General features: G+C 33.7%; 1 long non-coding RNA gene across 4 annotated transcripts; it reads left to right on the top strand.

Moving 5' to 3' along the window:
• Positions 1–317: 317 nt before the first annotated feature.
• Positions 318–2,580, top strand: LOC25494856 (uncharacterized). Of its 4 annotated transcripts, XR_003012137.2 has the most exons (5): positions 318–482; positions 570–829; positions 1,136–1,237; positions 1,611–1,727; positions 2,305–2,580. It is a non-coding gene; the product is annotated as an uncharacterized lncRNA (long non-coding RNA). The 4 variants fall into 4 exon arrangements; XR_003012138.2 differs by lacking the exon at positions 570–829; XR_005646204.1 differs by lacking the exon at positions 318–482 and having other exon boundaries at positions 499–829.
• The last annotated feature ends 10,001 nt before the right edge of the window (positions 2,581–12,581 follow it).

Raw genomic sequence — 12,581 nt, 5'->3', positions numbered from 1 at the left:
CGGGGTCCACGTGACTACTTGTCAGATTTTTGTGTGGATACTACAAAATATATATTTAACATCAGAGGGGGTTTATTTTTCACATCGGCACGGAAAATATCTGAAGGGAAAGATACACAGTGTGAGATTTTACATCAGTTGACATAAGCATATGAGGGAAATTCTTAATAGCATATAACATTTACATCAGTGGATAATTGAAATGATGGGAAAAACTCGCGGTGGCATTTTCGCAATTCGGGTGAAAACTTTAGCTAATTTTTTTCACATCAGTGGGTGAAAACTGCCTGAGGTAAAAAACAAATTAGGTCATTAGCCTTATCCCTTCATCTATCGTACAAAGCATCAGTAGATGCTTTTTCACTCTCGTTTTCCTTGCAAGCTCAATCGTCCACCGTCCACCGTCCACCGTCCACCCCTCACCGATGTCCTTGCTCTCGTTTTCAATTGAAACCTCTCACCGTCCAAGCTCTGTTTTCCAGGTGAGCTCTCTCTCTCTCTCTCTCTCTCTCTCTCTCTCTCTCTAATTAGGGTTCATGGTTCTTAAAGATTTGAATATAAACTTACAGAATGTGAAGGATAGATTAAGATTCAATTTGATATATTCTCTTGCCTCTTTTTCGCTGACGTTCCCCCTTCGATCCCGAGTTCACTCGCTCCGCCTCTTTTCCGACTCCTCCGCCATTCTTAATTGTTATACTTGCTGTTCATACCCATTCTCAACCGTCGGCCGTCATTTTCGCCGTTATTGGGTTTTGTTGTTGCTATTCTGAGTTGACTCAGTCTTCTCAACTCGATCTCTCTGCATTTTCTTCCCTCTCTTAATTCGGTACACACACTCTCTCTTTGCATTTGTGTTTCAGATCTGTATGATTTTGTTGCAAGTTATTTGTTCTTGTTGTTGGATCATTGCTTCTGATTTGTACCTCTCTGCAGATTTTTATTATTAGGTTTTAGGATTGTAATGTTAGTGTATTTGTTCATGAAGATTTAAAGATCTTGATGTTCTCAGTTCCTTTGATTTTGTATTGAATCTTTTGATTTTGTTACTAAATTGCTTTGATTTTGTGCTGAATTTGTTAGTATTTTTATTGATTTTGTTCTTTTGGTTTAATCTTTATGATTGATTCGTTAGGCTTCGGATGGCGTGGAGAATGAGGCGAATTCGCTCGCAGAATTTTAGATGTGGGTAACTTTGTAAGCCCTTTTGGAGATAAATAACTAGGCTCACAAGTTTGTAAGTCTGTACGGTGTGGAGTCGTGTGTATGTGTGTCTTTGAATATTTTTTTTAGACTTTTTGCAAGAATGCTTTGATAACTAAAGATGATGAGTAATAGGTTGTAAGAATAGTAACGAGTTTCAAATCTCATGTATCTACCTCAACACTTCGAAAGGCTTTTCTTTTCTACCATATTTCAAAGGTTGATTCTTAATGGTACTCAACCATTGTCAATAGTGGCTGATTCAAACTATTAGAAGCTGACTAAGAAAAATACAGAGGAGTGTAAATAGTGACAATAAATTAGAAGCTGATTCAGATTTAAATTGGATAAATTATTGTCCAAATTCAAACTATTATTCTTAACTATCTGAACAAACTTTAATGCAGGTTTTTGTGATCTGAAGGAAAAGTATTACAAGGGATAGCTCAATAGTTGATAATCAGCAAAAGTATTATGAGGGAAACTCTGCAGCAACTTCAACGCCATTTAGTACATAATTACTAGTGAGTTTTGATCTATGTTTAAACTTTAGTCTATGTTCCTTAGCTTCCATGGTTTAGACTGTCCTACAAATTTAGGAGTATAACAGTGTCAATTTAGTATGAATGACTCTTTATCTCAATCTCTTTTGGTTTGTTATACTACATAAGTAGTTTTTATCTGACAAAGTAATCAAATTGCTTGAACAGACCCGATTAATTGATCTTGAATGTACAAATAAATAAGTAAAAGCAATACACAAAGGAAACATAGTGCATGCATATGACAAGCCAAATGTATTTAAGTTCAACCACTATTTTTTCATTGGATCACCGTTAGTAAAATTAAAAAAAAAATTACTAAAGCAAAAGTCAAACAAGTGATAAAACTAGTGAAACCAAACAAGTACTAATTGCTATTGTCTAATACATCAATGGTATCTATGTTATGTAATGTAAAGATACATATTTAGAAAAGTTATGAAATTCCTTAACTAATTTGTGATTTTGTCTTTAGTTGTTATTTTTTATTTATTTTTTTGCATTTGAAGTTCAAGTTGGCTTTGATAGTTGTTTCAATTGATTTTTTTTTTCTTTCCAGCTGGAAATTGATTTTGATGCGGCTAAGATGAGATGATATTGCCGGTGCTTATGGTCGTGATGTCGTGGCTATGCTTTATGGCGGCATGTATACAGTGATGATTCTGCTGTTGAATTTTTTATTTTTTATTTTTGAAAATATTCTTCCCAAAGATGTTATATGGCTGAATGTTGATATTGGAATACTCCCAGCAATATTGCATTCATATGTACTTTATATATATATATATATATATATTGGAATATTAATGTGGAAAGTTGAGGATTGATTATCTAATATAGCTTCCTTTTTGGTATTAAAATTATCCATATTTGTTTTCACTTTTTCAATATTAATGAAAAGATCAGATGTTAAGCTTATTTGTTAAGTAATTTAAAAAATAATAATATTTGTTTTCACAACAGTGTCTATCTTATAACTGATGTGAAAACCCCATTATCATTTTTTAAAGTGCATCTATTACAACAGTGGAACATAAACCTGATGTAGAAAACAAGATTTCACATCAGTCCACAACTGATGGGAAAGGGTGTGGACTTACCACATCATGACACCTTACATCAGTTGCCACCTGATGTGAAAACTCATTTTCAACTGATGTAAAAACTCCATTCTATAGTCGTGATGTCAAAGGGTGTATTGTCAGTGTTTATGTATCATTACTCTTTTATTATATTACCTCTACACCAGGTGCAATGCAATCTAGTATGGATGTGACATATGATTGATTCTTCTTTGACAGTTTAAAAAGATGGGAGCACATTATGTTTGAGACCTACATTTAGAATTTTATAAGAACGGTTAGTTAATGAATAAAAGAAAATATTAAATATCTAAAATTTAAGATTAGATTACCTTGTAAACTTGTATCTTTATTATTGGAGAGTGCATGTGCTCAAACAAAACAGTACGACATAATTTTTTCCCCAAATCAAAATCGGAGAATGTCTCCTTCTTCAATAAAGTGTAAGCATATCTACACAATGTTTCAACTAACTCAGCATGCAAATCCTCACACTCTTCACAATTCAACCTGAACAAATTGTACAAGTAAAATTTAATGTGTTTACCAATTCATACACAAAAGCAAAGCAAACAAATTAAAAATAAAGAAATATACCCTTTCCATTCTTTTGCTTTATCCATGTATTTAAGCAACCTATCACAATGTTCTTCATCTGTCGTCGTCCTTTTTTGGGGAATCTTCAGCAAGCATGCATAAGTTTTTAACACATCACAGTGTGAATCGGCATGAATCACAACATTGCTATCTACCTTCTCTAATTCGGCTAGCCCATATTTTTCAACATCATCAACCCGTCCACCCACCTCTAAACACTCTATGAATTGCACATAGTATTTGAGTGTGTGTTCAACGAGGTTGCCAAGCTTAGAAAGTGCAGTATCAAGGGATTTCAAACAAAGCTGGTATACTTCGAAGATTTCATTGAGAATACCTTTACTGTACTTGTACTTTTTAGGTTGAAATAGACGTATGCCAAGAATAGTCAAGCACTTCTTAAGGAAAGTTTGAAAATTTGTCAAATCAACCATATTGACATCCTCACTTGATATGGGACGAAGGTATGAGGTAAAACGATCATGAATGCCTTTCGGGTTTGACGATCGGAGCTGCTTGAACATGAGGTCAGAATTTGTAGACATATTGTAGATTGTTGACCTACATGAAAGAAGTGACAAATGCTTAATAATGGTCATAGTTACATTTTTATTCTAATTTATGAACCTTATACACCACAAATAACAAACACGGCAAAAAACTTACGTGTGATCTATGCTGCCACACTAGCTGAAGCAACAGGCCTTAGATGGAGCCTCCACTTAGCAAAGAAAATGAGGTACGGTAACTTCAGAGTAGAACTTGATGCTGAGACAGATGAAATAGATAATGTTATCTCAGACTATTGGAACTTAATTTCATCAATGTTAAATGTTAGTGTGGTTTTTATTTCTAGAGCCACAAAGTGTAGCAGCTTAGAGTCTTCTAGGAGTAGCCAAGAATATTGATTCCAAAAGTTGGGTCGGAACGGAAATGTACCAAAAACAAGAAAAGGGTTTCAAAGAACACTATAAGTAGCACTCTCCATTAAGCAAAATAAGTTTTTTGATGAAAAAAAAAATCAAATTTTTATATAGTGTAAAAAGAGTGAAAGTTGTTACCTTTTGAAGAGCTTTTAACATCACAAAGGTCTCCAATGTTTCCTGGTTAAAAGAAAAGATGGAGGAATGAGTTTGGGTTAATGGAAGTGATGGATGAACTATGGTTTCATTGTTTAGGGCTTTAGGCTGGAGAGAGGAAGAAGAAGAAGAAGAAATGGCCAAAACCTCAAGTGTTCTTTAGTAGTAAAAACCGTACAGTTTTTTTTATATTTTATTATGGGAGAAAAATAGGATAGTCTTTTAAGCTAAAATACATTTTTTCCTATTTTGTGAATACATTGTTACTCCCAAAATTTGGTTGTGTTTGTACATATGATCTAATTATATCATATTTTTGTATTAACTTATTTAAAAATCAAATTTTTAGTGGTGAATATGGTAGTACTCATGATTTTTTTAGATATATAATAATCATCCAATTAGTCAATGACATGTTATATATTTGTATTAGTTAATTTAAAAATATATAAATTTTGAATGAATTTAGCGAACGAGATACTGATACCCAACTAAGCTTCAGGTATCTAGGAATTTACCATTTCTAAATCTCATATAAAAGAAATAATGTTCGACACAACCTCTAGTAAAATATATTTAGATACACTCACACGAATACAAAAAAATTAAATTAAAGAGGAAAAAATTAAATGACATGACTAAATTATTTTTCTTTGAATTTTTTCCATTTGTGTGAGTGTCCAATTTTTTTATTTATTTGAGGTTGTGATTATGTAAGACTTGTTGAGCTAGTTTAGTATGATCACAAAATCAAATGTATAGTATTTAGTCAAACATACACAGAGACGTTTTTCTAATAATAAAAAATAAAATTGATTTGACATTTGGAGGATAAGTACTTCTTTATACTCCAGTTCCTTTTTAAGTATTGTTTTCAAATAACATCCTTCAATTAAAGTAATGGATTTTTGGAGTTTTTTGATATTATACTCTCATTTTAATCGACCAATAAATTTCTATTTGTTAATACACACTTTCTCTTTTAAATAAATTTGATGTGTTATCTTCTCTCTTGACAAACAATTGTGATAAACTCTTACTCTCTCCAATAAATTTCATTTTTCTTGCACACTCTACTCTCAAGTAAAATTGATCGAGCACCTCTCTATCATAATATACAATTGTCAATTTAGAGATTAGAGATTGCAAAGAAAAACGAAATCTATTCCAACTTCCAACTTCACACTAATCAAAATTTAACAATATTTTTAACGAGTCTCACTTACACTCTTTCTTCTTTTTGAACATTTACATAGTCTTTTATTTTTCTACCAGAATTATTCTTCTATTTTGCACTTGATTTTTTTTAACAATGTTATTGATTTTACTTATAGAATTTCAACTTTTCTATTGCTCTTACCATAGACCTATTATTATAGGGAATACAATTTAAAATCTTGAAAGTTCACGTTTACAAATAACAAAAACCAAACATTTGTTTAAAAAAAATTACTTTGTTTAAAAAAACTATATTTAGTTTTATTTAAAAGGAGTAAGTTAAAGTAGCTGAGAAAGAGTTTAATTGATAAATTGTACTTTTAAACTATTAAAATGATAGTTATATATGAACAAACAATTATGCTAAAACGATACTTAAAAAATAACAGAGGAAGTATCTCTTTATGTTAATGTTTGCACTATACATTTAAGGTCAAATATATCTCAAGATCCTTAAGGTTAATGTTTGCACTTGAATAATCCTTTTAGTTTTAAATTGCATTTACGTTAATATATATCCCTTTAAGTATTAAAATATATACACAATTACTATTTTTTTAATCAAAAAAAAAAAAGCAAAACATGCACGTGTGTGATCAATATTGGTGTCATAAACACATTTTTACTTTCACATAAATGTTATATTATGATATAAACACTTTTTACAAAGTTGAATGAATAAAGGGATCAATTTATTAAAAAAAATATATATATTAAGAACTAACTTATTCATTTTTACATACATAAATTAATTAATTTCAAACTAAGAGGAGTATATTAAAAAGAAAAAAGGAGTATAATCCACTGTAAGAGTATAATCCACTGTAAACTTAAACTTCAAATACTCCAAAATGCATTTGACCTATATTTAATCTTTAGTTTAAATAATTTTTGGTATTTATAGATATACCAACTTTTTGTTTTAATCCCTCTAAAATATTTCTTCAATTTTTAGTTCTTTAAAAGTTTTTCATCATCATTTTTGGTTCCTCATTTTAAGTAAACTCATATGTAGAATTCATATTTTTTAATAAAAAAATTTAGAAAAAATTTATAACATTATAAGAGTCTATACACAAAAAAAAATATTTTTTTAATAAAACATGAATTAAATATGAACTTTAATATTTTTGGTGGTTAAAAATTCATATTTTGTTGACATTTTATTTTTGTTGAAATTTTTACAATATTCTACACAATTTACTTAAAAAATACAAATGCTACACAAGAATTGACTTAAAAGTATGAACCAAAAGTGATGATTGAAAATTTTATTGGGACTAATAGTAAAAAATAAATAAAAATAGAATGACTAAAATAAAAAGTTGATATATTTATATGGATAAAAACATATTTAATCCTTAATTTTTTTACCAACAAGTATTTTCCGTTTCTCTTATAAAAAAAAAAAAGAAGGTTTTTCCTTTTTCTAATTTGACATTCTCCTTTTTTGTTTTTGATAGAGACATTCTCCTTGTTTCCATATTACTTGTGCTTTATTTATGTCTTATCTTGTTTTATATATAATATTAAAATTTATTTCATTCTGACATTCTAGTTTTGTTTTATAGGTAGATGTCACAAAAATAGGACCCATGTAAAGTTTGTTTTTGGTTTCATCAACTTGATCGGTTTTGTTTTTCAACTTCATTTTCGATTGATTTTTTTTTTTTTAAGTGGCTAAAATAGAATATAGGGTTAAATATGTTTTTGGTCCTATAAATATGTCAACTTTTTATTTTAGTCCTTCTAAAATTTTCCTTCAGCTTTTAGTCCCTATAAAATTTTCAATCACTACTTTTTATCCCTATTTTTAATTTAACTTTTGTATTTTTTTAATGAAATTGTGCAGAAATGTGTCAAATATTCTAAGAAAAATTCCTAAAAAAATTTAGAATTTTTTAACAAAACACAAATTAAATATGAATTTTTAACCGTAAAAAATATAAAAATTCATATTAAATTCATGTTTTGTTAAAAAATTCTAAATTTTTTTGGAAGTCATTCTTATAATATTTTGAATTTTTCTGGAAAATTTTATTAAAAAATATGAATTTTAAATATGATTTTACTTTAAAAGAGGGACCAAAAATGAAGATTGAAAATTTTATAGGGACTATAAGTTGCAGGAAAATTTTAGAGGGACTAAAACGAAAAGTTGACATATTTATAGGGACCAAAAACATATTTAACCCTAGAATATATTACCAACATAAAATGTCCTTCCTAACACATAGTGTGCCAAGAGAGAACAAAAACAATGTCTGAACAATATTTACAGAAACAGAAACTGAGAAACAAAACGACAAAAACAAAGAAAAGAAACAACTAAGACATGCCTGACAATGAAAGCGGGCGCAGCCACCAACTATGGTAATTGTAAGGACAGTCAGTTTTCACCTTCAACCACCGATAGGAAAGCAACTTAATTTTGTCCACTAGCACCGTTATCGAGCACTCTTTAGCATTGAAAATCCTGTTATTTCTTTCTTTCCAGATTTCCCACACAGTAGCAAACCAAATCAAATGCAAGATAGATTGTCGCAACTCAAAGTCACCACCACTATATGTAAACTGAGTAAAATGATCCACGACTTCGTAAGGAATAGCCGTAGACCATCCAAGCCAACCAAAAATATGATTCCAAACAGCCCCAAAAGTAGAACAATGTAAAAACAAATGATTAAGAGTTTCCAAAGATCCGCACCGACCAGCACATAAACTTGAGTCGTTATTTATAATGTTACGCCTTATTAAATTATACTTTGTAGGCAACTGATCACGAAATAGACGCCACACAAAAATCACCACTTTCAAAGGGATATCCTTATGCCAAAATAACTTTGCATCAACCAGGTTAACAGCAGTAGGTTGAGTTGTCAGAAAGTTGTAAGCACTATGCAAAAAAAAATCATTTGATTTCTCTAACTTCCAGAGCCATTTGTCCTCCCTGTGCACTTGCAAAGTTACAGACTGAAGAATAAAAATAAGTTCCCCCACCTGCTCCTCCTCCCAAGCAAACAATCTCCTCCTCCACAACCACGCCCCCCCCCCCCCCCATGCACACCCCACCCTAACTGATACATATCAGACACAAACAACCATTTAGACACCGACAAATCAAACAATCTGTTAAACCTGTCCCTTAAAGCCGCCCACCTAACCACACATCCGACCAAAAGTAGGTATGACTGCCATCCCCCATAGAAGGACTGAACATCTCAAAACCACCGCCGCCTCAACCAACCAAGAGTCGAACACCTACCAATTAGCTCTTGGAAAAGTTCACCTTAAGACCAGATAAGGTTTCAAAAAACATCAGAACAGCCCGCATTGCACGAACATTAGCCCAAGACTTCTCGCCAAACAACCACCGCATTACTTCTACCCACCTTATAACCAATGAAAAGATTATTCGAAGACATAGCCTCCACCAAGACATGAAAACCTTCGGCAACCAAGAGGAAGAGAAACGGGGAAAGAGGATCTCCTTGTCTCAATCCTCGCTCCAGATGAAACTCGTCCGTTGAGGAACCGTTCACTAAAATAAAAGTTGTAGTCGTGCCAATGCATTCTTTTATCCATTTTTGCCAAAGAGTCGGGAACCCCATCTTGCACATCACCTCGTCGAGATACTCTCAATCAATAGAGTCATATGCTTTCTCAAAATTCACTTTAAAAAAGAAGTGGCTCTTTTTTCTGTTTACGTGCTTCATCTACAATCTCGTTAGCCACCAATATACCATCAAGAATCTGACGGCCTTTAATGAATGCAGATTGAGAATCAGATATAACATTCCCAATAACCATACGCAGTATATTTGCAAGTACCTTAGCTAAAATCTTGTACATGATTCCCACCAAAGAGATAGGCTTATACTCATCCAAATGTTCTGGGCTATTAACCTTAGGAATAAGAGCAATGAAGGTGTTGTTTATCTGTTTGGTCAAATGCCCATTTTTACGGAACTCGAGAAGAAAACGCATAACATCATTAGACAAAATATTCCAAAAGTCCTTAATGAAACCAAAAGTTACACCAACAGGGCCCGGACATTTAAAATTATCACATTCCCACACCGCTGCCTTAACCTCTTCAACAGAGAACGGTTTCACCAAACTATTACTCTCCCTGTAAGATAGTGAATTGAAATGAAGATCCGCCATGTTCGCGCGCTCAGTTCTCCGAGCTTTGTATTGATTAGAAAAATGAGAAAACACAGCACTACGAACATTATCAACCCCTCAATCAACACCCCATTAACCAAAAACGACGACACTGAATTTCCTCTCCTTCTACCCGACATAATACTGGGAATTTTTTTTGAGTTTGCATCCCCTTCACGCAACCACTGAACTCGAGACTGTTGCTAGCAGATACTAGTATTAATGTGAGATAAAGAGAATAGTTCTTCATATAACACATGAAGCTCCTCCACCTCCTCATCAAGAAGCACTGAAGATTCTCCCTTCAAATCAAAAAATGATACTTTGTTTTTAATTGTTTCAATTTTTGCTGGTAAATTCTGAGAGTGTCGTTGATGCCACTCTTTTAAGGCCAATTTTAATAACTTGAATTTCTCTTTCAAAACATAGCTGCCCCAACCATCCAAAATAAATGACCTCCACTTATCTTCAACAAAACAAAAATGTGATAACCAGGGAAAGATTCCCAGCATTTCAACATACAAAACGGTCGAGGCCCCCAATTCGCCTCATCCACAGAAAGCACCAACGGACAATGATCTAACAAACCTCACGTCGAAGCCAACTGAGAACAATTTGGCCAAGTCAAGCACTATTTATCAGACAACAGAAAACGATCAATACAACTCATGGATTTACCGTGCCCGTGAAACCACGTGAAACTCCGGCCTCGAAGAGGGAGATCTATTAACAAATTCTGATCAACGAAAAGACTGAAGGTTGTTGACCCAACATTACCAACGCTAGACCACACACTCCGCCTCTCAGTCCCACATTGGACGACGTTGAAATCACCACAAACACAAATATTTTGATCAACAAAAGACACCAATCTATTAGATAAAGTTTCCCAAAGAGCCTACTGCCTAGAGGTATCACATGGAGCGTAAACATTAAATAACACAAACATCTCACGGGATTTCACAAAGCGACCTAATATCAAATAGACATGATTAAAAGAAGTGGTCGACCACACCTCAACCTCATTGTTGTCCCAAAGGGTCACCAAACCACCTGACGCACCACTGGAAGGCTGAAAAGAATACCTAACCCCATCAACGAGCCAAATGGATTTACACACAAAATCATCAAAGATAGCTAATTTCGTTTCTTGGATACATAATTTAAAGGGATTATTCTCCCTCACCAATTGTCTCACCTCCCTCCTCTTCTCGATGCGCCCCAACCCCCTAACATTCCATGAAATAATCTTCATAAAAAATACCAACACCGCCTCCGACCACCAACCTTCACAACCCCTTCCCACAACCTACTTCCCATCCCTGCCACCCTCTTTATTGTTTCCCCCCCCCCCCCCCCCCCCCCCCCGCCCCCGTGACAATACATCAAACATATTATGATTAACACCATCAAAATTCAACCCCGCCTTCTTCACCATATCCCTAACGTCTTGATTTGCAACTATATCATTACCATGTAGAACCACCCAATTCGGCCAATCATTATTAATCGAGCCTTGAGACTCATTATTTATCGAAGAGTCAACATTAGAGCCCACCTTGTTATTTGCCAAATCATGTGGTCCCGTATGTCGGCCAATCATGTATGCTTAAGACTTCTCTGAGGACCATTCAAAAACCTCTCTGTTCTACTCCTTTCAACACTATTAACGATTGGTATGGCTTCAAAAGAGTTTGCATTATTGTTACCTACATTTAAGTCCACCAATGGAACTATTTCTTCAAGAATAGGACCTGCTGCTTCTTTGGAAAAATTCAAGTCAACTTGAGGCGTTTGAAATCATCCAACCGACCCTAATGCACATGGCCTAGGCATAATACTCACATTATTTTGTTCCTGCTGAACCGTAGCCCCTGCTGAGCAGCAATGATGATATGCACAGTCCTCCTTATTCCATTCACGTGATAAATGATTTATTAAAGCTTCAGCCTCTTCTTTACCTTCAACATCATCATGTAGATAAGTTGTGTCTAATTGATCACCTTCTGTCTCATTAACCTCCATGTCTAAACAAGCATCCTCCCCTAAAGAGAAACCCCATTCTTCAATAATTTTCAACTCAATAATAGCTTCATCCACTACAATCTTAGACATTGAATTGATCACCTCCAAAGTGGAAGTAGCCACCAAAACACGCGCATAATCTAACCTCTGTTTTTCAAATGTAAACTCATCCGCTTGCAACAGCCGTCCAGAGTCTAATACACACAATTTAAAAAATTTAATATTCCATGCATAGAGTGGTGTACCATAAATCCGCACCCAAGCACCTCGTTCACGATTCACAATTCCTTTATTCCACCTTACTGGTGAAGTAAAAAAATTGTTAAAAAACTTTGCTACCTGTGATAAAAGAAAGCTAACCTCCCCATCGTCTGTTGTTCTCAGAAAAACTTTATCATCACCTAACGGAATTATTTCAAGAGTATTGAAACCAGCATCAAAAATTCGGCGTTGAAGTAAAGGGATTGAGTCTCTGTTCAGCACTGTTTCCACCAAACCTTTAGTTGCCCACATCAAATCATGTTCAGCCGAACGATACTTAGGGATATATGTCTGTTTAACATGCACTACCTCGTCTCCGTCTTTCTACTAAATCTCCCTCCTTCCTCCCCACCATGCCAAATAAAACAGTCCCACCCTCTTCACGACATCCATGTTAACACTACCAC

This window comes from Medicago truncatula, chromosome 5, assembly GCF_003473485.1.
Source record: "Medicago truncatula cultivar Jemalong A17 chromosome 5, MtrunA17r5.0-ANR, whole genome shotgun sequence".
NCBI classification, from domain to species: Eukaryota; Viridiplantae; Streptophyta; class Magnoliopsida; order Fabales; family Fabaceae; genus Medicago; species Medicago truncatula.
Note: the sequence above shows the minus strand (reverse complement) of the source record. Positions and strands in the feature narration are given on the sequence as shown.